The 24,534-nt window shown below is 39.1% G+C and overlaps 2 pseudogenes; both read right to left on the bottom strand.

Annotated features, from left to right (window-relative positions):
- Nucleotides 1-217: 217 nt before the first annotated feature.
- On the bottom strand, nt 218-7,679 carry LOC148011476 (importin subunit alpha pseudogene; annotated as a pseudogene).
- A 13,059-nt stretch (nt 7,680-20,738) lies between these two features.
- On the bottom strand, nt 20,739-23,487 carry LOC148011475 (importin subunit alpha-1b pseudogene; annotated as a pseudogene).
- Between the last annotated feature and the right edge of the window lie 1,047 nt (nt 23,488-24,534).

Raw genomic sequence — 24,534 nt, 5'->3', positions numbered from 1 at the left:
ACAGTTGACAAATCTGTTCCACCCTCTCATGAGCAGTATGAAAACTGAGAATAGCTCTTCAAATTATGAATGTTTCCCTCAAGACACCAATTGATTGTTGCACTTCATTTGATGGTTTGTAGATGTCACTCACTATTGTATCACTGCTAAATTTGATGCCTTCTGAGACAAGACTTGCACAGACTGCTGCTAATTGAGCAGTTAGAAAAAGCTAGAGCTAACCATAACTCATTAACTCTCCCGAAAGCAGCTGTAATTTATCAGAAGCAACGTTCTCATCTTCCAGCCAGTATGTTTCCAAGAGCTTCACTGCCTTCTCATAAATGTCAGAATTGTCATGGGTCTGTAAAGTCTCAATCTTTTCAATGCCTTCTGCTTCATCAATATACTGAGCATACAAATTGATGCCACCTGTATTACCAAGGTCCTTCTCGGCTTCCCCAACCCTCAATATGTTTTCTAATCCTTCCAAACACACCGTCACAATTCGAGGATCGGAATAGGTCAATAGATCACACAATGGCGTGATGCAACCTTGGCTTATAAGGTACTTTATCTGTTCGTGTGTGCCACCCGATGTAGCATTTGATATAGCCCAAGCTGCCTCTTTTTTAATCTCAAATTCTGATGTACCAAGCAATGATACAAGAGAAGGGATGATGTTTGCATCAATAATGGCCTGAATTTGCTATTTGTTCCCAGCAGTTATATTTGATATGGTCCAACATGCTTCCTTTTTTATGCTTCTTTTGTGGTTGTAAGTGAGCAAATTTAGAAGGCAGGGAAGTACATTGTGGTTGAGAAGATACTGTGTCACTGCATCATCCCCTGTGACAATATTGCCCACTATTCGTAACGCAGGGATGAGGACCAATGGAGATGGATGCAGAAGTAATGCAACAAGCCTCGGGCAAACACCAGCTTCTATAACCGCCTGAATTTTATCATTTGTGCCATCAGAGAGGTCTCTCCAGAGGTATTATTCAAGCCAGAACTTTTAAGGTCAAATTCGATATGACAAACATCTCTGTCATCTGCATTTTCTGTAAGTCGTTTATTGCATATCATACGAGCCAGAAAGGGTTTTTGTGGACCAATAATCGAAGGATCTTCTCATTCTGCAGTATCAATCGGTCCATACGTTCCAAGCATACTGTCTTCTCCATGATATCCCTTGGTCGTATCAGCTTGTAGTCAAGCAGCACCATGAAAGCCCTCCAAAACAAAAGGATCATCGCATCAACTTCATGGGTCAACTTGATTGAGCTCTTCTGCTCTATGGCTGCAGGATGTCCTCTTGCAGTTGATTTTGCGCTTCTCTCCTTTCTCTAATCACAGATCAATGATGTCGATGCTAGTTGCTACCACATGTACTAATAACAATGCTCTCTATGCCATAGAAGTAAGGACTCGCTGTAGCAGTTTCAAAGGGCATGATCATCATGATAGTCGAGCACAACCTCCCTCTTACTCCATCGAATGTCTGTCGAATTCGTTGACGGCAGCCCCTCCATCGTTTCCCGTCTATCTTCGGCTTCTCTATCATCACCTAGAGCTCGCTGATGCTTCCAGTCCTCTTCTCGTTCCTGCCATCCGCTCCTTCGTTGTCATCGCTACAGCTTTGTCTTTGTCACCTCCATGTCTGTCTTCTGCCTTGCTCCAGCTTCACCGTCTCCTTTGTCCGCGACAGACTGTTGTGTTCAATCCCCTCTCGTATTGCAGCAGCTTTGTCGCTCCTCAGTCCGTTATCTCAGTCCGCCGTCTTCCTGTCATCACTTTCCATTCACTCCCTCCATCAAGCATTGACCCCCCCCCCCTGTTCTTCCTGTCCTGAACTCTAAGAGATTGACCTGATGCTATCGATATACATGCACAATCAAGCCACGATAGATCCCCAAGGATACTACGAAGGCAACACATGGATATGGATGCCAAAGAAGGGAGATCCTAAAGCACATATGATTTGCACACACATACTCACGTGTGCACACACACACATCTTTGTAGTAGCATAATGCACTCATTAGAATAACATTCAAGTCATCATTCTATACCTATGCTTGATATCTCTACAATGCATGGGTTGGATAGGGGCTCCATTTCTTGCAAGTTTGAATCTTTGTGTGGGGAGCATTTTTAAGAGTACATAAGCAGGTATATTTTTAATAACAATTAAAGCATGATTTTGATATTCTATTTTTTTTCTTTTAAGATCACTCAAAAAATAATTGTATGAAAACATATAGAATATGGAGGCATATAGATTGATGTATGCAAAATTAATGGTATGGTTCATTTTCCTTGCTCCCTTCCTTTGACTGTCTCCTCACCTCTCAAATCTCAAAATGTGTTTTATATTCAAGTGTTGCACATACGATGAGTTGGGAGTTGCCAATATGATCATACATGTGTGTGCAATGTGAAAGAGTGGTTTGGAGATTTTGAGCCTTGATAATTTAACATAATAAAGAATTAGGACTAGAACATGACTTTTACCACCAAGTTCTAATGACATTTTCCCAATTGATAATATATGTGAATTATTATTTGCGCTACCTTCATTCTATATAGATAACTAGGTGGGTGACTATCTCAACAGCCTTATCCATGCAAGAATAGGTGGGGGAACATGTACTTTTCATCATAAATCCCCTTAGCCTCATATTTATATACACATATTATAGATATGTATGGTACACATTGATAGTTTTAAAATAAGACAACGTGGTGTAGGATAGAGAAGCTAGCCACACATAATCACATGATACACACATACGTGTGTTTGTGCATCTGTGCTATGTATGTATATGACCAACAACATAAAAAATATCAATCAGTTTCCTAGATTAAATCTACAAATGGTTCTTCTCTCTATAGCCCTTCTAATTTTGAAATTAATGTTGTACTCCATGTCAACTTGGATGAGAGTTAGAAATTAATGTTGTACTCCATGTCAACTTGGATGAGAGTTAGAAATTAATGTTGTACTCCATGTCAACTTGGATGAGAGTTAGAAAGCTACAATGATATAAATCCCTACTATCCAACGAGAAAATGCAGTTTTGGATAAAAGTTCTTGTGTGGTAGAAAACTTATGAAATAAATATTTATTTTATATTTAATCACGGACACAATTTTATAGGGATAAGATCCACACACATCTAATGATGGTCTCATGGATACAACACACACACACACACACGCATGCACATGCACACACATGGCAAGTCATCCACATGTAAAAAAATCCAGTCACCCACATAGATGACTATGACGACCAAACCTGCATCTCCCTTTCTCACATAAATTGAGTGATTAGGATTAGAAACATAAAAGCCAATTTTGACAAGATACTCTCCGATCTTGTCAAACTATGCTCTAGGTGCTTACTTCAGTCCATAGAGCACTTTCTTTAACATACACACATACATGGGATGCTCTAAATCCTCATAACCTATTAGATGTTGCATATACATTTCTTCTTACAATTCATCATGCAGCAAGAAGTCATTGTTTATAACCATTTGCTATAAACTCTAATCTTTGGCTACTGTCAAAGTAATCATACATCTAACACCTAGCAAGGAGGCGAGAAGGGGAATGTTGAGCCATGGTGGCCCTATACAGGGTGAGCTTAGGGTGATGGCTAGGCAATGGGCAATTGAAAGGGCATTGAGGCATGATCATGATAAGACAAGGGTGAGACAAGAGAGATGACAAGTGGATTTATAGGTAAGGCTCTATGGACACTATCATGGTGCAATGGTGAGTGCAGGCTGCCACCATGGATAATAAAGGTGGTATCAGGCAAAGAGACAAAGGTGGTTGATAGGCAAGGCAATGATGGAGATCTTGCACAATACCAAAGGGGGGTAACTATTTTGGTGTTTTTTTTTGGGCGAGGGAGAATTTCCCTCCCACCCTCTGCCCCCATGGCCATTTGCTGCTGCTGCTTCTTCTTTTACTTCTTCTTCTTCTTCTTCTCCTCCACCACCTTCTCCTTTTTCTCCTCCTTCTTCTTTTTCTTCTTCTCTTTTGTTTACACTTTGCTCTCTTTCTTTTATTACTTCCTCTCCTTCCTCTTCTCTTTCTTCTTCTTTTTCTTGTTTTTTTCTTTTTCTCTCCTTTTTCTTCTTTCGTTATTCCTATGCTTATTCTCCTTCTCCTTCTCCTTCTCCTTCTCCTCCTCCTTCTCCTTCTCTCCTTCTTCTTCTTTTCGCTCCTTCTTGTTCTTTTACTTCTTTCTCTCTTCTTAACCACTAATTAGACTTCTAGAAAATACAACGATTTCTTGAATCCAATGACAACCATGAATAAATCCAAAACCATTCCAACTTTTTTAAATTGTAAAATAAAAAGATAAAATCAAACAAACAAAGTAAAGTAGATGATTCTTACTAACAAAAAATTGCAATCTTCCTACCAATAAAATTTACTCCCTTCATTAATGAATTCAAATCCTAATTAAATATTTGCATTTCATAGTGGGCCTTTTTGCATCTCTCCTATTTCAAATGTGTAATACACGATGACTTCATGGTCGATGTGTCCTTGGTCTCAACAACAACACAACCAAAATGTTGTGCTACATGAGCTCAACTTATTGGCATGTTCGACACACTCTTATTCCTTCAAGAGCTTTGATGCATGAGAATCAATGACTATCTCTCACATAGTCTCTTGCACACAAATGCAACCATTTGTTTATAATGAGTGGCATGGCCGTCCTTCAATCCCATGAAGGATGCACTTTGCACACTCCATGATCCAAATGAGTGTCCATTCGACTCTCAACCCTCTATGACCTCCACATGTGAAAGAGAAGCATGGGGATACAAGAGAGTGCTAAGAGAGATGACAAGAAGAGCTTCACCCTCTTAGTCCCTCACCCTCGTTCTCTCACTCTCTTGCTCTCAATCTCTCACTCTCACCCTCACTCTCTCATGGTAAAAGTAAGAAAGCAAGTTCACAAAGTTTTCATACACATGAATACCTTGCTCTATTCATTCTCACCCTTTTAATACATGAATTTTAGAGTTAGGTTTTTTCCATCTCTCTTGGGCATCCAATTCACTTTTGGGCCACAAGATTGGTCATCTCTTATTGCATGATTTTCCAATGGTGCGAGTGAACTAGAACTTTTGCCATTTTTCCACGGAGCCTATGCTATCATTACAAGTTGCATGGAATCATGCCAAGCTTGTGGATTCACATAATAGATCAATACAATTGTTTCAACCTTTTGGCAATTCAATTATGCAAGTGCTTCATACACATTAACAAGAAAATATGCTTTGAAATAGAACTTCGTGTTAGATCCATGCGATGCAATCAATCAAACAATGTCCACACAAAAATTATGAATGCATTGAAAAGAATGTGCCTAGCCTAACTACATGTGCTCATGCGTCATGCAAAATGCAAACACAAAAGAAACACACAACGGAAAACAAATTCCTAATGATGCCAATTAATGTTTTCAAATTCTTAGAAAAAAACTCTGCCCTCAGGTTTGCAGTGGTGGACGTGTAGTGTCATGACATCCAGACAGATTGAGGATTCTCATCTCGCGGTTCAATTGCCACAAGGCACTGGCGGGCCCCCATTTTTGTTGGAGATCACAAGCACGAAGAAAGAAAACACTCAAAGAACTCAAAACGATTTGATTCACAAAAGTTGTATACCCAAATTCAAATTTGTCCGGCTACTAATTGCTAGGAACAAATTCTAAATGCAATTCAGAGTTGTAGTCACACTCCATGATGTGCGCTCCAACTCTTTGACTACAATGCACATATCATAGTAGTCCACTGTAGTCACACGATTATCGTGCTTCAACTTGAAGCCTTTTTTATTGCAACAACTCTTGAAGCATTCAAATCTATTTTATTCCCTGATAACTGCCATGACAATGTTTGGATTTCCATGTTTCTGAAGTTTCTTGTCCCATAGGTTGCAAAAAAAGAACTACTAGCTAGTTGATGCCTTCATGATTCAATGAATGCATGATGCTTATGGGGCACGAGGATGCATGAGCCTCTTGTTGTTTCAAATGAACATCACACACATGGCAGAGTTGCAAAACTGTTATTACACCACATCCTGCATAGACCATCTATCTGCTTGCCTTCTGATCAACCAATTAACTAGTTTGACTGGACCCATTCAGTTCTCTAGGCATGAGACTGGATACAAACCAAAAAAGGCACCTATCATCAGTGCTAAATTCGGAGCTTCTCCTTTAAGTGTTAATGGTGTTCGTGCTTTTGGTCTCAGTGAACAGACAATAACTATTACATGTCCATCACCACATCAATCTTTGGTTTCCCACTTGATGTATTCTCGAGCCCTCTGCTTCCATTGTAGTCTTCCACCCTCTCGAGCTCATGTCAGCTTCTTCTTCTTTTTCTCTAATCTTCAGACTTTGGCTTTTAGCTTTGTCTTCTCACTAACATAGAGGATGTCTTCTTGTTTGCTAAAAAGAAATTTCTTTTTCTTTGTTTTGATTGTGCGCAGGCTTCTCGGTGAGATTTCTTTTCAAAGTCTGCTATCCTTTCCCTTCTTCAATTCCAATAATATCAGTCATGCATTGGCTTTCGACCACAGAATGCTGATTGAAACTCCTCTCATTCATCTACCAATGATGTAGCACAATGATCATAACCTGCAGGACTTCAACTACTTGGACTTTGGTCATAGCCATAGCTTGGACTATATCAACAATGAGGAAGAGGGTTATGAGTATGTGCTCAACCTCCAGTTCCTAGAAATAAGTAGACGACTCCAATACTTCAACTTCAACATCATCGAATTACATAATTCAATGTGACGATAACACAAACTCGAGGAGTTTTCCAAATTAATTCTTGGTAGCTAAGCTCCACTCAGGGCACCATAATTTCATGCTCGACGACCACCCTTCCAATGTTGTCCTCTACGTGAGGGAGAAAACAGAAAGAAAGCTACCCTTCCTTTTTAGTGCTGATCTTCCTTTTTCTTAAAAATCCTCCTCGTCCTACCCAAAACCTTGTCGAGCATTTTTAAAACAAGATAGAGGTGGCACATCTAAAAGTAAGATAACTTTGACGTCACCTCGAAGAACCCCTGCTTCAATGGAAGCGCCCATGGCAATAGCTTCATCCACCATTAACATTTTTGTTTGGATCTTTACTAGATATATTGGCTACAAAATCACAAACCCTAGGCATTTGTGTCACTTCCCCAACCAAGAGTACTTCATCTAGCTCACTAGGTTTCAACCCTCCTTTTGCTAGACAATCATTGCATAGTTTGCGAGTTCTTTCAATCAGGTCCATCACCAGGGCCTCAAGCTTGGATCATGTTAGGGTGAGGTTGAAATGCTTCGGGCTAGTTGCATGAGCCATAAGAAAGGGAAATTGTATGTCTGTTTTCATGGATGTAGAGAGCTCAACTTTACCTTTTTCAGTAGCCTCACACAACCTTTGAAGAGCAAGGTTATCTTTTGTGATGACCATGCCTTCTTGCTTGTTGAACTCTTGAACAAAATGCTTAATCAGTGCATTGTTGAAATATTCACCACCAAGGAAAATGCCACCATTGTTGGCTTTCACCTCAAACACACATTCCAGCATCTCCAAAATAGAGACATCAAAAGTGCCACAAGCTTTCAAGCTGCAGACAAATGTGGTAACACGCATAGTAAGACCTCTCAAGGTCCATTTCATGCAGAAGACAATTCAATGCTTCCTCTTTAAGCCCATGTTCAACATATCATGGAATCAGTGCATTCCATGCAATTCCATCTAGATCTACATAGACCTCTCTTCCAATCCTCTCTTTCATTAGTTCCAAATGAATTTGCTAGCCTGTGAGCTTCATTTCTTTGAAACACATCAATGCTTCTTCACAAAATCCATGTTCAGCATATGCTGTGGTGAATGCATTCCACGAACTTTCAATTTTCATAGGAATCCTATCAAACACTTGCCGTGCTTCTGCAAGAAATTGGCATTTACCACACATGTCCACAATTGTGTTGGCCACAAAAAGCTCTATTTCCAAACCAGGTTTCTTTGTTTTAACATGTAAAAGATAGCATGTCTCTAAATATTTTGTAACACCAACAACTTCTAAGAACAAACGAGAAAAGTGACAAAATCAGGATACTCCAAAGTGGCTTCACAGTAGTGGATGCACATCATCAAGACAATGTAGCAGTTGTCGATACACTACACTCAGGGTTCATCTCCTAATTTCTCCAAATATTTCCATGCCATGGGTTGGATTTATGAACGTTTTTGCACCATCATTGAGCACTAGCACAACATGAGGTGGCCCACTATAGCTATATACAGTAAATGTTAGCTGCACATGCACTTGAGAGAGCACCTTTCATTGAGCACTCATTGTTTCTTGCACGCACGAGAGTTAGGATATTCATCTCTAGATTAGGAGATTTGGTTAAGTTGTAAGGTAGTTGGGTGAGTTTGAGGGTCATGAAGGACGCCAGCAATTGCGATATGGGTGGTTTTCTTGATCGACATCTTGAGGACCATCATTTCTTGAGCGATTGTGAGAATTTGGGTGGGTGGAGTGGAGTACAATATTTTCTTGCTGAGTGTTGAGAGGTGAGGATAAGGATCTTAAATAATCAAGGAATTGTGTTTGGATTTTGCATGACACAGGAGCACATGTTGATAGGCTAGGCACAATTTCTTCAGTGCATACGTTATTTTATGTGAAGCATAGCTTGATTGATTGCATATCATGGATCCATCATTGTATATTTCTCAAATCATGAATGGATGGGCATGAAGTTATATTTTGTCGCATATTCTTGATAGGGCACATTGCATTTCAACGTTTGTCAAAGTTATCAACTGAAAGCACAAGTCATGGATTTCAAAGACAAGTAGCATGAAAATTCTTCTTGTCACGAGATTTTGTAGCATGTTTGCCCTATCAGTGGATCATGTTAGCTTGCACTTCAAGCTTTAAAGTTAGAAGTTGGAAGTTGGTGAAGGTTGTATTGGTCTAAGGGGATGCAAGAGACTATACAATCATTAGAACACAAATTTAGAAAATAAAACAAAGCAATATACAGAAAAAATGCATTCAGGAGATGGCATGTGGAGGTTGTGAAGAGGAAATTAAAGAAGACATATGGATCTTGGTTTCAATGCATGAAGAGTTTGATGCATCGGTCTCCAAGAAAAATGGCTTGGTAGGATCCAGGTGGAGTAGGGTTGGGGCAGTGGTGGTAAAAGTGGTGTTTAGGGTCTACAAGGCCTTCTCGGCTTTTGGGGTCCATGAGAACTTGTTTCCTCTGAGTCTGGTGTATGACTATCTTTGAGTACTCCTTGATAAATATAATGTAGAAGTTGGTAAAGTCAAGAAAGCATTGGACATCACAGACACGTGGGTGCCTGCTAGTCAAGAATAGTCTCGATCTTCTTAGGGTCCATAAAGATTCCTCTCTAGGAGACATGGTATTCAAAGAAGTCCACTTATGTCTGATGGAAGAAACACTTCTCAAGTTTTGCATATAGTCCTTTTTCTCTGAGCTTTTTCAAAACTAATTTTGCATGGTGCTCATGCTCCTTTGGAACTTTTGAGAATATCAAGATATCATCCAAGTATATTACTATAAAATGATATGGATACTCTTGGAAGATATCATTTATCATATGTTGGAACACTACAAGAACATTGTGAGACCTAATGGCATAACAACATACTCCAAGTGACCATACGTTGTGTGGAAGGTTGTCTTCCATTCGTCCCCTTCTATGATCCGTGCAAGATTGTAAGCCCCTTATAGATGAATCTTTTTGAAGTTCTAGGATTTTCCAAGGCGTTCCAAAAGCTCTAGTATCAAAACAAAAAATGGTATCGATCCTTGACTATTATCTTGTTGAGTTTTCGATAAACCACAAACATTCAAAGTGACTCGTATTTCTTCTTCATGAATAGAATTGGGGCTCTACCACGAGACTTTGAGTGCCTAATGAACCCCTTGGCTAAGTTCTCGTAAATGTTCTTGTGTAGTTCATCAGGAAATAGCCTATAGATGGATCCAGAAGGTAGTTGAGTCCCCCTCATGGAGTTCAAAAGAACAATCATATGGTCGGTGTTCGAGCAAGAGATCTACATTCTTTTTTTCAAAGACATCTTGAAATTCTTGATAATGGCTTGGTAGCTTCACTTATCCTTACTAGATTCTTGAGCTAGTATATAGTATATCATGTAGGTCGGTTCTTGCCTTACTGTGTGCATAAAGGCTCTGGCTCCTAGATATACTGACTTTCCCTGATTTTCATTACGTGTACTCTTTTGCTTAACCCAATCAATTTTTGGGTTGTGTTTCCTTAGCCAAGGCATCCCAAGGATGATTGGATTTGTGGGACTAGATATGATATTAAAGCATACACGAGATTTATGATCACCAAGAGTTACCATGAGTAGTCAGGTTTCCTTGGTAATATCTCGAGATGCTATAGGTCTTCCATCCATGACTTTAGCTGGTGCATGATTAGTCTTTTGGAGTACTAGAATCTAGTATCTATTCACTAAGTCATCACCAATGAAACATGCGTAAGCCTAGAAGTTGAGAAGGCTTTGAGGAAAAGGGTCTTTCTTGGCAAGACCATCTAGACTGTGACAAGGAAAGTTTCCATGGATGTGGTTGGGATCAAGAGACCCTTTCTTATATCAAGGTCTGGTTGTATGGTCTCATTCACACCTCGACATCCTCATTTTCCTTCTCGAGGATGGTTGCAAAAACTCTTGAGGTTCTTACCCTCTTATTTAGGAAATTTAGGCAATGTATCTAGGGTTTCACAATATAGGCGTAGATAATTCTCTCTTCATCTTTGCTTTTCTTATGGGGTCAAGGGCTAGAATCTAGTATTATCTATTTCCATTGGTTCAAGCTTGATTTCTTCTCTGATTGGGACTGGGTTCTATTGGCAAGGGATTAATACTTCTTGATTTTCTTGCTTCCTCTCGAACAGTCTATTATCACATTGGATGGCTTCTTGGATGGCTTCCATGATGATATAATCATTGAGTGTTCTTGCCTCAGGCATAGTGAGCATGAGGTCCTTGATGTTATCTCAAATACCCCATCTAAATTGGCTGATGAAATACTCCTCATACCAAGTGAGGTCATAGATTAATTGCATAAATTAATATGCATAAGTAGAGGCAAGCAGTTACCTTGTCATAGTTTATGAAGTTTCGTTTATACTACTCAACTGGTGTTTGCATCTCCAAATGTGGAAGTAAGCTTGCAAGAAATGCCCCATAGTTATGAAGTACTAGCATATTCTTTTCCAAGATTGAGGTGCACCATGATAAATTTTGAGCACAAAGAAAAATCCCAATTAATCCCACCTTGGAAGTATCATCTGGATACCTATCCAATTGCATGCAGATACAGAGCTTTACTTATTGTATGAATCTCCTGAACTTTGAATGACTACCATTAAACTTCTCTAACATGCTGATCTTGGTTTCTCTTGTTGGGGGTTGATAAACATGCAGAATCATTTGATCACTTATTCTGCTATTTTGTAAGTCTCACATCTGGTATTGCATCTCTTGAAGTGCAGGGCCTAGATGTATAAGATGTTCTATTTGAAGTTGTGCTTATTGTTCATTCAAGCCTTTAATTTGTTATTGGAGGTTTTGAAGGGAGGTCACCATTCTTTCAAGGGTCACCTACATGGTGCTCAATAGGGCTAGAAAGTAGTCTTGCCAAACTATTACGGGAGTACTAGATTTTTCTTGAGAGACTAGACTAGATGTGAGATTTGATTTCAAGATAATCCCACATAGGGGCACAAGTACAATGATAACAAGATACAAAAAATCCCACAATCCGGGACCATAGGTATAGACAATAGGACTCGATAGGATATGAAGGATCTCGGAATCCGTGATGATAGGTATGGATACAAGATATCAGAATTACAATATCTTCCTTGACAAAGATGAACAAGATACAAGATAGTTCATACTATGAGATTACAAGGTGACAAGAAAAAATGAGTATAATGGAAGATAAGACAAGGCTAGATACCATGACTAGATAAGAACTAGAATTGGGACTCAAAGTTACTTATTTGGAGGTCTCGACTCCTTGAGATGCCAAGATTGGCATTGGCAACACTAAGGAGCTCAATGGCTAGCCCCTCCTTGAGCCCTCCTTTTATAGGTGTTGGAGCATGGGTAAAGATCTTATAGAAATTTTCATGATGACATCATCAATGATGCAAACAATGATGTGTCGTATCTTCTAGAAGATTCTATGATGAGATGGAAAGGGTGGGTTTGCACGGTTGGCTTGAGGATGTCCTATTAAGGGTGCATTCACATGGGGTGTGGATTCATAAGGCATGAGCAATAAATAATCCGTACAATTGATAATGACATGTTTGTGACATATTATCAAATATGTTTATTCACATATCAATAGCATTTTGTATGGGATCATCTATCAATTCTACATATGTCAACCACCATATTGTACAACTCTTTCGCAACACCCTTTTATAATCTCTACTATATATAGAGGAATACCATTCATGTAAAGCATATATAGTTATAAGCATATAATTTTAATTTTCAAAATACATTTTAATGATGAAAAAATATCAACTTCATAATTTTTTAGTACTATTACACACACACACACACACACACACACACACACACACACACACACACACACACACACACACACTCACTCACACACACACACACATACACACACACGCATGCACATGGCAAGTCATCCACATGTAAAAAAATCCAGTCATCCACACAGATGACTATGATGACCAAACCCGCATCTCCCTTTCTCACATAAATTGAGTGATTAGGATTAGAAACATAAAAGCCAATTTTGACAAGATACTCTCCGATCTTGTCAAACTATGCTCTAGGTGCTTACTTCAGTCCATAGAGCACTTTCTTTAACATACACACATACGTGGGATGCTCTAAATCCTCATAACCTATTAGATGTTGCATATACATTTCTTCTTACAATTCATCATGCAGCAAGAAGTCATTGTTTATAACCATTTGCTATAAACTCTAATCTTTGGCTACTGTCAAAGTAATCATACATCTAACACCTAGCAAGGAGGCGAGAAGGGGAATGTTGAGCCATGGTGGCCCTATACAGGGTGAGCTTAGGGCGATGGCTAGGCAATGGGCAATTGACAGGGCATTGAGGCATGGGCATGATAAGACAAGGGTGAGACAAGAGAGATGACAAGTGGATTGATAGGTAAGGCTCTATGGACACTATCATGGTGCAATGGTGAGTGCAGGCTGCCACCATGGATAATAAAGGTGGTATCAGGCAAAGAGACAAAGGTGGTTGATAGGCAAGGCAATGATGGAGATCTTGCACAATACCAAAGGGGGGTAACTATTTTGGTGTTTTTTTTTGGGCGAGGGAGAATTTCCCTCCCACCCTCTGCCCCCATGGCCATTTGCTGCTGCTGCTTCTTCTTCTACTTCTTCTTCTCCTCCACCACCTTCTCCTTTTTCTCCTCTTCTCTTTTTCTCCTCCTTCTTTTTCTTCTTCTCTTTTGTTTACACTTTGCTCTCTTTCTTTTATTACTTCCTCTCCTTCCTCTTCTCTTTCTTCTTCTTTTTCTTGTTTTCTTCTTTTTCTCTCCTTTTTCTTCTTTCGTTATTCCTATGCTTATTCTCCTTCTCCTTCTCCTTCTCCTTCTCCTGCTCCTTCTCCTTCTCTCCTTCTTCTTCTTTTCTCTCCTTCTTTTTCTTTTACTTCTTTCTCTATTCTTAACCACTAATTAGACTTCTAGAAAATACAACGATTTCTTGAATCCAATGACAACCATGAATAAATCCAAAACCATTCCAACTTTTTTAAATTGTAAAATAAAAAGATAAAATCAAACAAACAAAGTAAAGTAGATGATTCTTACTAACAAAAAATTGCAATCTTCCTACCAATAAAATTTACTCCCTTCATTAATGAATTCAAATCCTAATTAAATATTTGCATTTCATAGTGGGCCTTTTTGCATCTCTCCTATTTCAAATGTGTAATGCACGATGACTTCATGGTCGATGTGTCCTTGGTCTCAACAACAACACAACCAAAATGTTGTGCTACATGAGCTCAACTTATTGGCATGTTCGACACACTCTTATTCCTTCAAGAGCTTTGATGCATGAGAATCAATGACTATCTCTCACATAGTCTCTTGCACACAAATGCAACCATTTGTTTATAATGAGTGGCATGGCCGTCCTTCAATCCCATGAAGGATGCACTTTGCACACTCCATGATCCAAATGAGTGTCCATTCGACTCTCAACCCTCTATGACCTCGACATGTGAAAGAGAAGCATGGGGATACAAGAGAGTGCTAAGAGAGATGACAAGAAGAGATTCACCCTCTTAGTCCCTCACGCTCGTTTTCCCACTCTCTTGCTCTCAATCTCTCACTCTCACCCTCACTCTCTCATGGTAAAAGTAAGAAAGCAAGTTCACAAAGTTGTCATACACATGAATACCTTGCTCTATTCATTCTCACCCTTTTAATACATGAATTTTAGAGTTAGGTTTTTTCCATCTCTCTTGGGCATCCAATTCACTTTTGGGCCACAAGATTGGTCATCTCTTATTGCATGATTTTCCTATGGTGCGAGCGAACTAGAAATTTTGCCATTTTTCCACGGAGCCTATGCTATCATTACAAGTTGCATGGAATCATGCCAAGATTGTGGATTCACATAATAAATCAATACAATTGTTTCAACCTTTTGGCAATTCAATTATGCAAGTGCTTCATACACATTATGTTGTGGCTAATAATCCAAAAAATTAGGCTCCTTCCTTATGCTTGTTTGCTAGCACATTGCATACTGCTCACTTTTTACAACTAATACTATTTTTCAGGAGAGAGAGAGAGAGAGAGAGAGAGAGAGAGAGAGAGATGTGTTGATAGGTGAGAGTACCAATACTCAATGGTTTTGATAATGCATGCTTTGATTTTATTGGCCCGCTTTGATTGTTCATTGCTTTTACATTCATATTGACTTATTTTTTCAAGAATTTTTTTCATGTCTTGATGATAAATTTAAGGGTAGATATATGTTACATTTGGCTAGCTTCCTTTCACGGAATGTCTAACAAGTTAGTACAAAATATATAAAGCATGATTGGGTCTATGAGAAGTAGTCTTATAGAAAATTTTTTTGTTGGCATGACATTTTAGGTTCATTATAGTAAGTATCTATGAAAAAATATATCTAACCATAAGTCTTTTTTGCACATAGCTAGAGAGAGAGAGAGAGAGAGAGAGAGAGAGAGAGAGAGAGAGAGAGAGAGAGAGAGAGAGAGAGAGTTTGTACATGTGTATGTATTTGTTTGTGAATTCAAGTGATATTAAGAGAGTGTTTTAAAATCTATTGCTTAGTAGTTACAAAGCCTTTTTAATCTCATGCATGTGTGTATGTGTTTATACAACTATTTGTACACATAAATAACTTCTTAGCTATGACATCCACCATGAAACTACAAAACCTTTGAGATTTTTCAAAAAATATTTTGTAAATATATGTGCCCACACATATGCGGATTGAGATATGCAAAATTAATGGTATTGGTAATTCCCTCACCTCCTAACCCTCATTTCACCCTCCTAAAGTTTAGCATATCTTTCATAGACTCAAAACTTACACCTAAAATGAGTTCTAAGTTGCTGATAAAGACAATATTCATGCATGCAACTTGAAACAAATCCAACTTTGAACATTTGATAACCTTAAAGCGCGTGCACACACACACACACACACACACACACACACATCCAAGTTTGAACATTTGATAACTTTAAAGTACATATGATTTGCACACACAAACATCCTCACACACACACACAAATCCAATTTTGAACATTTGATAACCTTAAAGCACATATCATTCACACACACACATTGTTTAAAAGGATATATCTTATAGAGGATATTAATTATAGAATTGTGTCATATATAATATATGTTTTTTCTTTTACAAAATAAAAAATCTAAATTATTTCAAAAAAATTCAATTGATATCTTAAGTATTTATTGTTACTTTTGTTCATTACTTCATTCTCCAATCTTTAAGGCATTTTATCATCATCCATAATATTACCATCGAATATATTTTTAGCCTTTAGATATTATTTCAAGTAAAAGACCATCTTATATAAATAGTAATGATAATTCTAACAAACAAGAATTCATCCAATCACAAACTTTGAAATAAACATTGTAATCACAATCAACAAGAGGAGATATATTAGATTTGTAGTGATCAAGGTGAGAAAAAAATTATAGATGGAACATTCACTTGATTCATTGTGCTTAAACAAAAGGTACTAGATGCTTAAACAAAAGTTAATTCATCCACATATGAAAGAGAAGCATGGGGATACAAGAGAGTGCTAAGAGAGATGACAAGAAGAGCTTCACCCTCTTAGTCCCTCACCCTCGTTCTCTCACTCTCTTGCTCTCAATCTCTCACTCTCACCCTCACTCTCTCATGGTAAAAGTAAGAAAGCAAGTTCATAAAGTTTTCATACACATGAATACCTTGCTCTATTCATTCTCACCCTTTTAATTCATGAATTTTAGAGTTAGGTTTTTTCCATCTCTCTTGGGCATCCAATTCACTTTTGGGCCACAAGATTGGTCATCTCTTATTGCATGATTTTCCTATGGTGCGAGCGAACTAGAACTTTTGCCATTTTTCCACGGAGCCTATGCTATCATTACAAGTTGCATGGAATCATGCCAAGCTTGTGGATTCACATAATAAATCAATACAATTGTTTCAACCTTTTGGCAATCCAATTATACAAGTGCTTCATACACATTATGTTGTGACGGATAGACTCCCTATTATTCATGGCGGATGTGGTGATCATGAAGTAAAGGATCCTCAAGAATTTCATGAGGATTAATTACTTCAACATCGAATTGTCACTAGACTAATCTAAAACAACTATAGTTTAGAGATATGGGGGGAATAGGAGCATGAAGTCTCGAAGGGTGACTGTATGGTTATTAGAGCAACATTGCAAAAGAGCTGCAACTACTTTCAGCTTGAGAAAGTATAAAGCTATGAAGGAAATGGAGAGGAAGCACCCTAAATGTTGAGAAGCATTCTAGGAAGAAATATGGAGTTGAGTTAACTCGCTGTTTTGGCAAGAAGATGACGTAATGGAGTTATGTTTATAGCTCCATGTTTCGAGGAGAATAGGCTGATGTATGAATTACCATCTTTAAAGAGCTAGATGATACACTCATTTACAAAAGAGCCTGCTAGAATTGTCATCATGGAGCTAAAGCATGAAAACTTGCACTCTATTATAGAGGGAAGATAACCTTCATGCTAATGAAGAGCTAGGAGTATAGTTGCTAGAGCTGAAGTGAATTTTAGAATTGAGCTAGGGTGCGTCATCTATAAAGTCAACTACGCATAACCACTCTCAATACAAAGTTTACTATACTAACCAACCATCAATCAACTAGTCAATATATACATTAGTTTGTAGATAGTTAACTATAAAGTATATTGATATTGGTATGATGTAACCAACGTACTCATTTTAGAAATTTGATCGATTAGTTACAACAATACATTACATGCACAACTACCCTCATTCAACATTCCTTGTAGTAATTGAACATCCAGAGACTAGTCAATTGCTGAATTAATATATCCATAACACTCAATCCATGCATTTATTGTATCCATACATTAGTTCAATTATCGCATGTACCGTAACCTCTTTATACAGCATTTATCCTAGTGATTAAACGTATATCAATCAGTCAATCCATCGATCAATGAATGCATATATCAATTTTGTATTTTTTGTAAATTCTACATATACACTATACTTTTCACGACGTTATATTTAGACATTGATTTCTATCTTTTCGATATAAAAAACATAATAGTCATCTGAGTGTATCCCTATCAATGTGATATGGTTGTCATATTGATTGGCACGAGATTAATAGAATAGTTACGACATTATATGAGATGTGTGACCACGGGTAATAAAAAAACAATTAAAAATCTTTTCTTTAATCAAAGCTCGCTCGCGGGCTCTCTCTCTCTCTCTCTCATATCACGGGAGATGCCTATAAAACGGCCGGAGCCTGCACGCTCCGAAACAATATACCGCGTCTCTCTCTCTCTCTCTCTCTCTCTGCGTGCGCGCGCGTACACCGGCGAAGATGGCAGCCAAGATTACTTTTGGCCGTGGCTGTGTACTGCTTGTAGTGGTAGCAGTTGCCGCGAGTATGGCGTGTGTGGCTGAGGCGAGCTGCCGGGTGGAGAACAAGTCAGGGCTGCCGGTGGTGCTGCTGCCGGTAGGGGTGGAGGTGAGCATCGAGGTGGCGGTGGGGGCTTCGGTGGAGGTGCCACCAGCCCAGCAGAAATGCTACCTCAAGAACCCCTCCTCCGGCCACCAGGTCGGCCCCCTCGACCTCCTGGACGGCACGATCGTCGCCATCATTGACGGCACCGTCAGCGGCACCGTCAGCGCCCACGTCGCTGCCTTTATCCATGGCGTCTTCACCCTCGGCGCCAGCCTTGCCACCAACGTCTAACTCAGTAGGTAGCAAGAATTATTAGCGCCATAAATTACAAGCCGTATTACTAATAAGCGAGCGAAAGAGGCTGCTCCACTCCATGCAGGGCTTGCTTCTCATATCATTTTGTGTTTTTCCTAGTAACGAGTACATAATGGTAAAACCTATCTTTTCAAGAACAACTTCCAAACTTGGTGTTTTCCTTCCAAGGATGCGTTTGCTCAATATAAAAATCAACCACAAGTCCTTCTAAACAAAAAGCTGGTGCGGCAACATGAATTTGGCTACTTTCAATCAATCAAGCAACGACCTAGATATAAGCTTCAAGAATGGTCTCTTTGTCTTTTTATGAAATAATACAACGATGATTCCAAATTCCTAGCTCTTTGAGAATAATATATATCCCATCTATGGGTACGCTCCCACCTTTGTTCAAACTTGTAGATTGTTGTAATATCACATAGCTACTTTGATGACCAAGTTCTATAACCTAGAAAGGACATCATCTTAACAAGCTTCATCAATAAGATTTTACCTTAGCAATGTTTTCTTACTTTTCTAGTTAAGGAATGAAAAATAGTAAAACATTTGATTCTTGAGTGATGTATAAGAACATGGAGATGAATGAGCATATCAATACACTACAACAAAAAAGCTCCATAGACGCGCTTGTAGACGCAATATTTGAACTGTGTTAAAAAATATCGGGCGCGTTTATTACCACGTCTACTGCTGCGTCTAAAATTTTGCGTCTAAAAGGGCACTTATAGTGAAACTTACACGCCCATATAGACGCGCCTATTGATGCACTCTGTAAATATATAATCATATTTATAAAAAATTGGATATATTCATATTATGCGTCTATACACGTATGTAACTGCGCGTCTAAAAAAGCGTTTACTCTGCAAGTTTTTGACGAGAACAGACACGCATTTTTTTGCAATTTAGACTCGCTGATAGAAGTGCAAAATAGAGATATTTAAAAAAAACCAAAGAGCATGTGGCTTTGCAAGCCACATGCTCTTTGGTTTTTTTCCCCCCATCAACATCAAATTGTATGCTTAGGGAAAACAGAGAAAGATTATTTCGAATATTTTTGTACTGAAAACAAAACAATGTATGTAGAACACGAAATTTCATATATATAGATGAAACATTTTTACATGATGAGTTCTAGTGCTTATGACCTCAAGCATGGTCATGGTCACAAGCACTAGCTGAAAGTAATACATATAAAAAATGAAAACTACAAGCCAAGGGGAGACATACATGCATGGGGCTCCTCTACATCTCCTCAGAAGAGGCATTATCATCGCTAATATCACTGCTGCCTGTGCTGCTACCGCTGCCGCCACTGCTATTGCTAGTCCCCCCTTCGCTATCCTCAACTGCATTAGGGTTCGCCTACATAAAGGATTAAGGTATATAAATACCATTACAAACAATAAATTAGAGTTACCTATACTTTTCATGTAAAAAATAAATCATACCTCTTCTGGTTGTAGAATCCTCATGGCACGATTATATTGCTCCTTCGTGATGAGTCCCTCCTCATAGAAATGCTACCAAGTGGGTGCCCGGTGTCGAAGGGTTTTCGAAAGCAAAGTCGCAACCACAGAGATTCTTGAGAAATTTCAAGACAGAAGATCAATCGAAGCAAATAATTAAGACAAATATGATGCCAAGTAACATTTGTATTACTGCCAAGTTATCTCTGAGCATAGAGAAACATCATAACAAACCACATGTGATCTATGCAATTGACCCATGCCATGTATACAAGCTCTTATTAGAGTCCAAGCTTATGAGAAGCAAGATTTCAAATGCACACAATTGACAACAGTTTCTGCCTGCTTTGCATCATCTATATGTGATTGCAACAGTTGACAAATCTGTTCCACCCTCTCATGAGCAGTATGAAAACTGAGAATAGCTCTTCAAATCATGACTGTTTCCCTCAATACACCAATTGATTGTTGCACTTCATTTGATGGTTTGTAGATGTCACTCACTATTGTATCACTACGAAATTTGATGCCTTCTGAGACAAGACTTGCACAGACTGCTGCTAATTGAGCAGGTCTGAGGTCAAACAATGTTAGAAAAAGCTAGAGCTAACCATAACTCATTAACTCTCCCGAAAGCAGCTGTAATTTATCAGAAGCAACGTTCTCATCTTCCTCCTCATCCAGCCAGTATATTTCCAAGAGCTTCACTGCCTTCTCATAAATGTCAGAATTGTCATGGGTCTGTAAAGTCTCAATCTTTTCAACACCTTCTGCTTCATCAATATACTGAGCATACAAATTGATGCCACCTGTATTACCAAGGTCCTTCTCGGCTTCCCCAACCCTCAATATGTTTTCTAATCCTTCCAAACACATCGTCACAATTCGAGGATCCGAACAGGTCAATAGATCACACAATGGCTTGATGCAACCTTGGCTTATAAGGTACTTTATCTGTTCGTGTGTACCACCCGATGTAGCATTTGATAAGCCCAAGCTGCCTCTTTTTTAATCTCAAATTCTGTTGTACCATGCAATGATACAAGAGAAGGGATGATGTTTGCATCAATAGCGGCCTGAATTTGCTCTTTGTTCCCAGCAGTTATATTTGATATGGTCCAACATGCTTCCTTTTTTATGCTTCTTTTGTGGTTGTAAGTGAGCAAATTTAGAAGGCAGGGAAGTACATTGTGGTTGAGAAGATACTGTGTCACTGCATCATCCCCTGTGACAATATTGCCCACTGTTCGTAACGCAGGGATGAGGACCAATGGAGATGGATGCAGAAGCAATGCAACAAGCCTCGGGCAAACACCAGCTTCTATAACCGCCTGAATTTTATCATTTGTGCCATCAGAGAGGTCTCTCCAGAGGTATTATTGAAGCCAGAAATTTTAAGGTCAAATTCGATATGACGAATATCTCTGTCATCTGCATTTTCTGTAAGTCGTTTATTGCATATCATACGAGCCAGAAAGGGTTTTTGTGGACCAATAATCGAAGGACCTTCTCGTTCTGCAATATCAATCGGTCCATACGTTCCAGGCATACTGTCTTCTCCATGATATCCCTTGGTCGTATTAGCTTGTAGTCAAGTAGCACCATGAAAGGCCTCCAAAACAAAAGGATCATTGCATCGACTTCATGGGTCAACTTGATTGAGCTCTTCTGGTGTATGGCTGCAGGATGTCCTCTTGCAGTTGATTTTGCGCTTCTCTTCTTTCTCTAATCACAGATCAATGATGTCGATGCTAGTTGCTGCCACATGTACTAATAACAATGCTCTCTATGCCATAGAAGAAAGGACTCGCTGTAGCAGTTTCAAAGGGCATGATCATCATGATAGTCGAGCACAGCCTCCCTCTTACTCCATCGAACGTCCGTCGAATTCGTTGACGGCAGCCCCTCCATCGTTTCCCGTCTATCTTCGGCTTCTCTTTCGTCACCTAGAGCTCGTTGATGCTTCCAGTCCTCTTCTCGTTCCTGCCATCCTCTCCTTTGTTGTCATCGCTACAGCTTTGTCTTTGTCACCTCCATGTCTGTCTTCTGCCTTGCTCCAGCTTCACCGTCTCCTTTGTCCACAACTGACTGTTGTGTTTAATCCCCTCTCGTATTGCAGCAGCTTTGTCGCTCCTTAGTTCGCCATCTCAGTCCGCCGTCTTCCTGTCATCACTTTCCATTCGCTCCCTCCATCAAGCATTGACCCCGCCTGTTCTTCCTGTCCTGAACTCTAAGAGATTGACCTGATGCTATCAATATACGTGCACAATCAAGCCACGATAGATCCCCAAGGATACTACAAAGGCAACACATGGATATGGGTGCCAAAGAAGGGAGATCCTAGGAGCATAGCCCAACCAGCACCATCGCTTGCCACCCCATCTCCAGGAAGCCCCACCCTTGCTAATGCAATGAACACCCAGGAATCCCAAGCTGCAAAGCCTACAGAACCCGTGATGATTTCAGTAAAAAAAACCCCAACCAATCTATCAACCAATGTAGCAGCTTGATACCTCGGAATCATCTAAGTTTATAGAGCTTGGCACTCCCTGCGTAAGAGGATAACAATGCACCATCTATGCCACTAGAGCCACCCTCAATATCCCAAAGCAGCACTGGACACACAGATCAGACTACGGAGTTACCCTTAGAGACACAATTGTCTAATCCGCTATCCCTCGAACCATCACTATTTGTCTCAATTCCACCTCAACCACTAGCATGTCTATGCATGTTTGTGTGTGTGTGTGTGTGTGTGTGAATTCAAGTGATATTAAGAGTGTGTTTTAAAATCTATTCTAGTTACAAAGCTTTTTTAATCTCATGCATGTGTGCATGTGTTTATAGAAATCCTATTGGTACACATAAATAAAATCTTAAATATAACATCCATGAAACTACAAAACCTTTGAGATTTTCCAAAAAATATTTGTGTAAATATATGTGCACACACATATGTGGATTGAGATATGCAAAATAAATGGTACACGTAATTCTCTTACCTGGTGACCCTCATTTCACCCTCTTAAAGCTTAGCACATATTTTATAAACTCAAAACATACATCTAAAATGAATTCTAAGTTGTTGACAAAGACAATAGAGCTCAACTTTACCTTTTTCAGTAGCCTCACACAACCTTTGAAGAGCAAGGTTATCTTTTGTGATGACCATGCCTTCTTGCTTGTTGAACTCTTGAACAAAATGCTTAATCAGTGCATTGTTGAAATATTCACCACCAAGGAAAATGCCACCATTGTTGGCTTTCACCTCAAACACACATTCCAGCATCTCCAAAATAGAGACATCAAAAGTGCCACAAGCTTTCAAGCTGCAGACAAATGTGGTAACACGCATAGTAAGACCTCTCAAGGTCCATTTCATGCAGAAGACAATTCAATGCTTTCTTTTTAAGCCCATGTTCAACATATCATGCAATCAGTGCATTCCATGCAATTCTATCTAGATCTACATAGACCTCTCTTCCAATCCTCTCTTTCATTAGTTCCAAATGAAGTTGCTAGCCTGTGAGCTTCATTTCTTTGAAACACATCAATGCTTCTTCACAAAATCCATGTTCAGCATATGCTGTGGTGAATGCATTCCACGGACTTTCAATTTTCATAGGAATCCTATCAAACACTTGCCGTGCTTCTGCAAGAAATTGGCATTTACCACACATGTCCACAATTGTGTTGGCCACAAAAAGCTCTATTTCCAAACCAGGTTTCTTTGTTTTAACATGTAAAAGATAACATGTCTCTAAATATTTTGTAACACCAACAACTTTTAAGAACAAACGTGAAAAGTGACAAAATCAGGATACTCCAAAGTGGCTTCATAGTAGTGGACGCACATCATCAAGACAATGTAGCAGTTGTTGATACACTACACTCAGGGTTCATCTCCTGATTTTTCCAAATATTTCCCTGCCATGGTTTGGATTTATGAACGTTTTTGCACCATCATTGAGCACTAGCACAACATGAGGTGGTCCACTATAGCTATATATAGTAAATGTTAGCTGCACATGCACTTGAGAGAGCACCTTTCATTGAGCACTCATTGTTTCTTGCACGCACGAGAGTTAGGATATTCATCGCTAGATTAGGAGATTTGGTTAAGTGGTAAGGTGGTTGGGTGAGTTTTAGGGTCATGAAGGACGCCAGCAGTTGCGATATGGGTGGTTTTCTTAATCGACATCCTGAGGACCATCATTTCTTGAGCCATTGTGAGAATTTGGGTGAGTGGAGTGGAGTACAATATTTTCTTGCTGAGTGTTGAGAGGTGAGGATAAGGATCTTAAATAATCAAGGAATTGTGTTTGGATTTTGCATGACACAGGAGCACATGTTGATAGGCTAGGCACAATTTCTTCAGTGCATACATTATTTTATGTGAAGC

This window comes from Lygodium microphyllum, chromosome 28 (assembly GCF_053477565.2).
Source record: "Lygodium microphyllum isolate KBCC chromosome 28, Lygodium_microphyllum_v1.1.10, whole genome shotgun sequence".
NCBI classification, from domain to species: Eukaryota; Viridiplantae; Streptophyta; class Polypodiopsida; order Schizaeales; family Lygodiaceae; genus Lygodium; species Lygodium microphyllum.
This window is presented reverse-complemented; position numbering and strand designations above follow the sequence as displayed.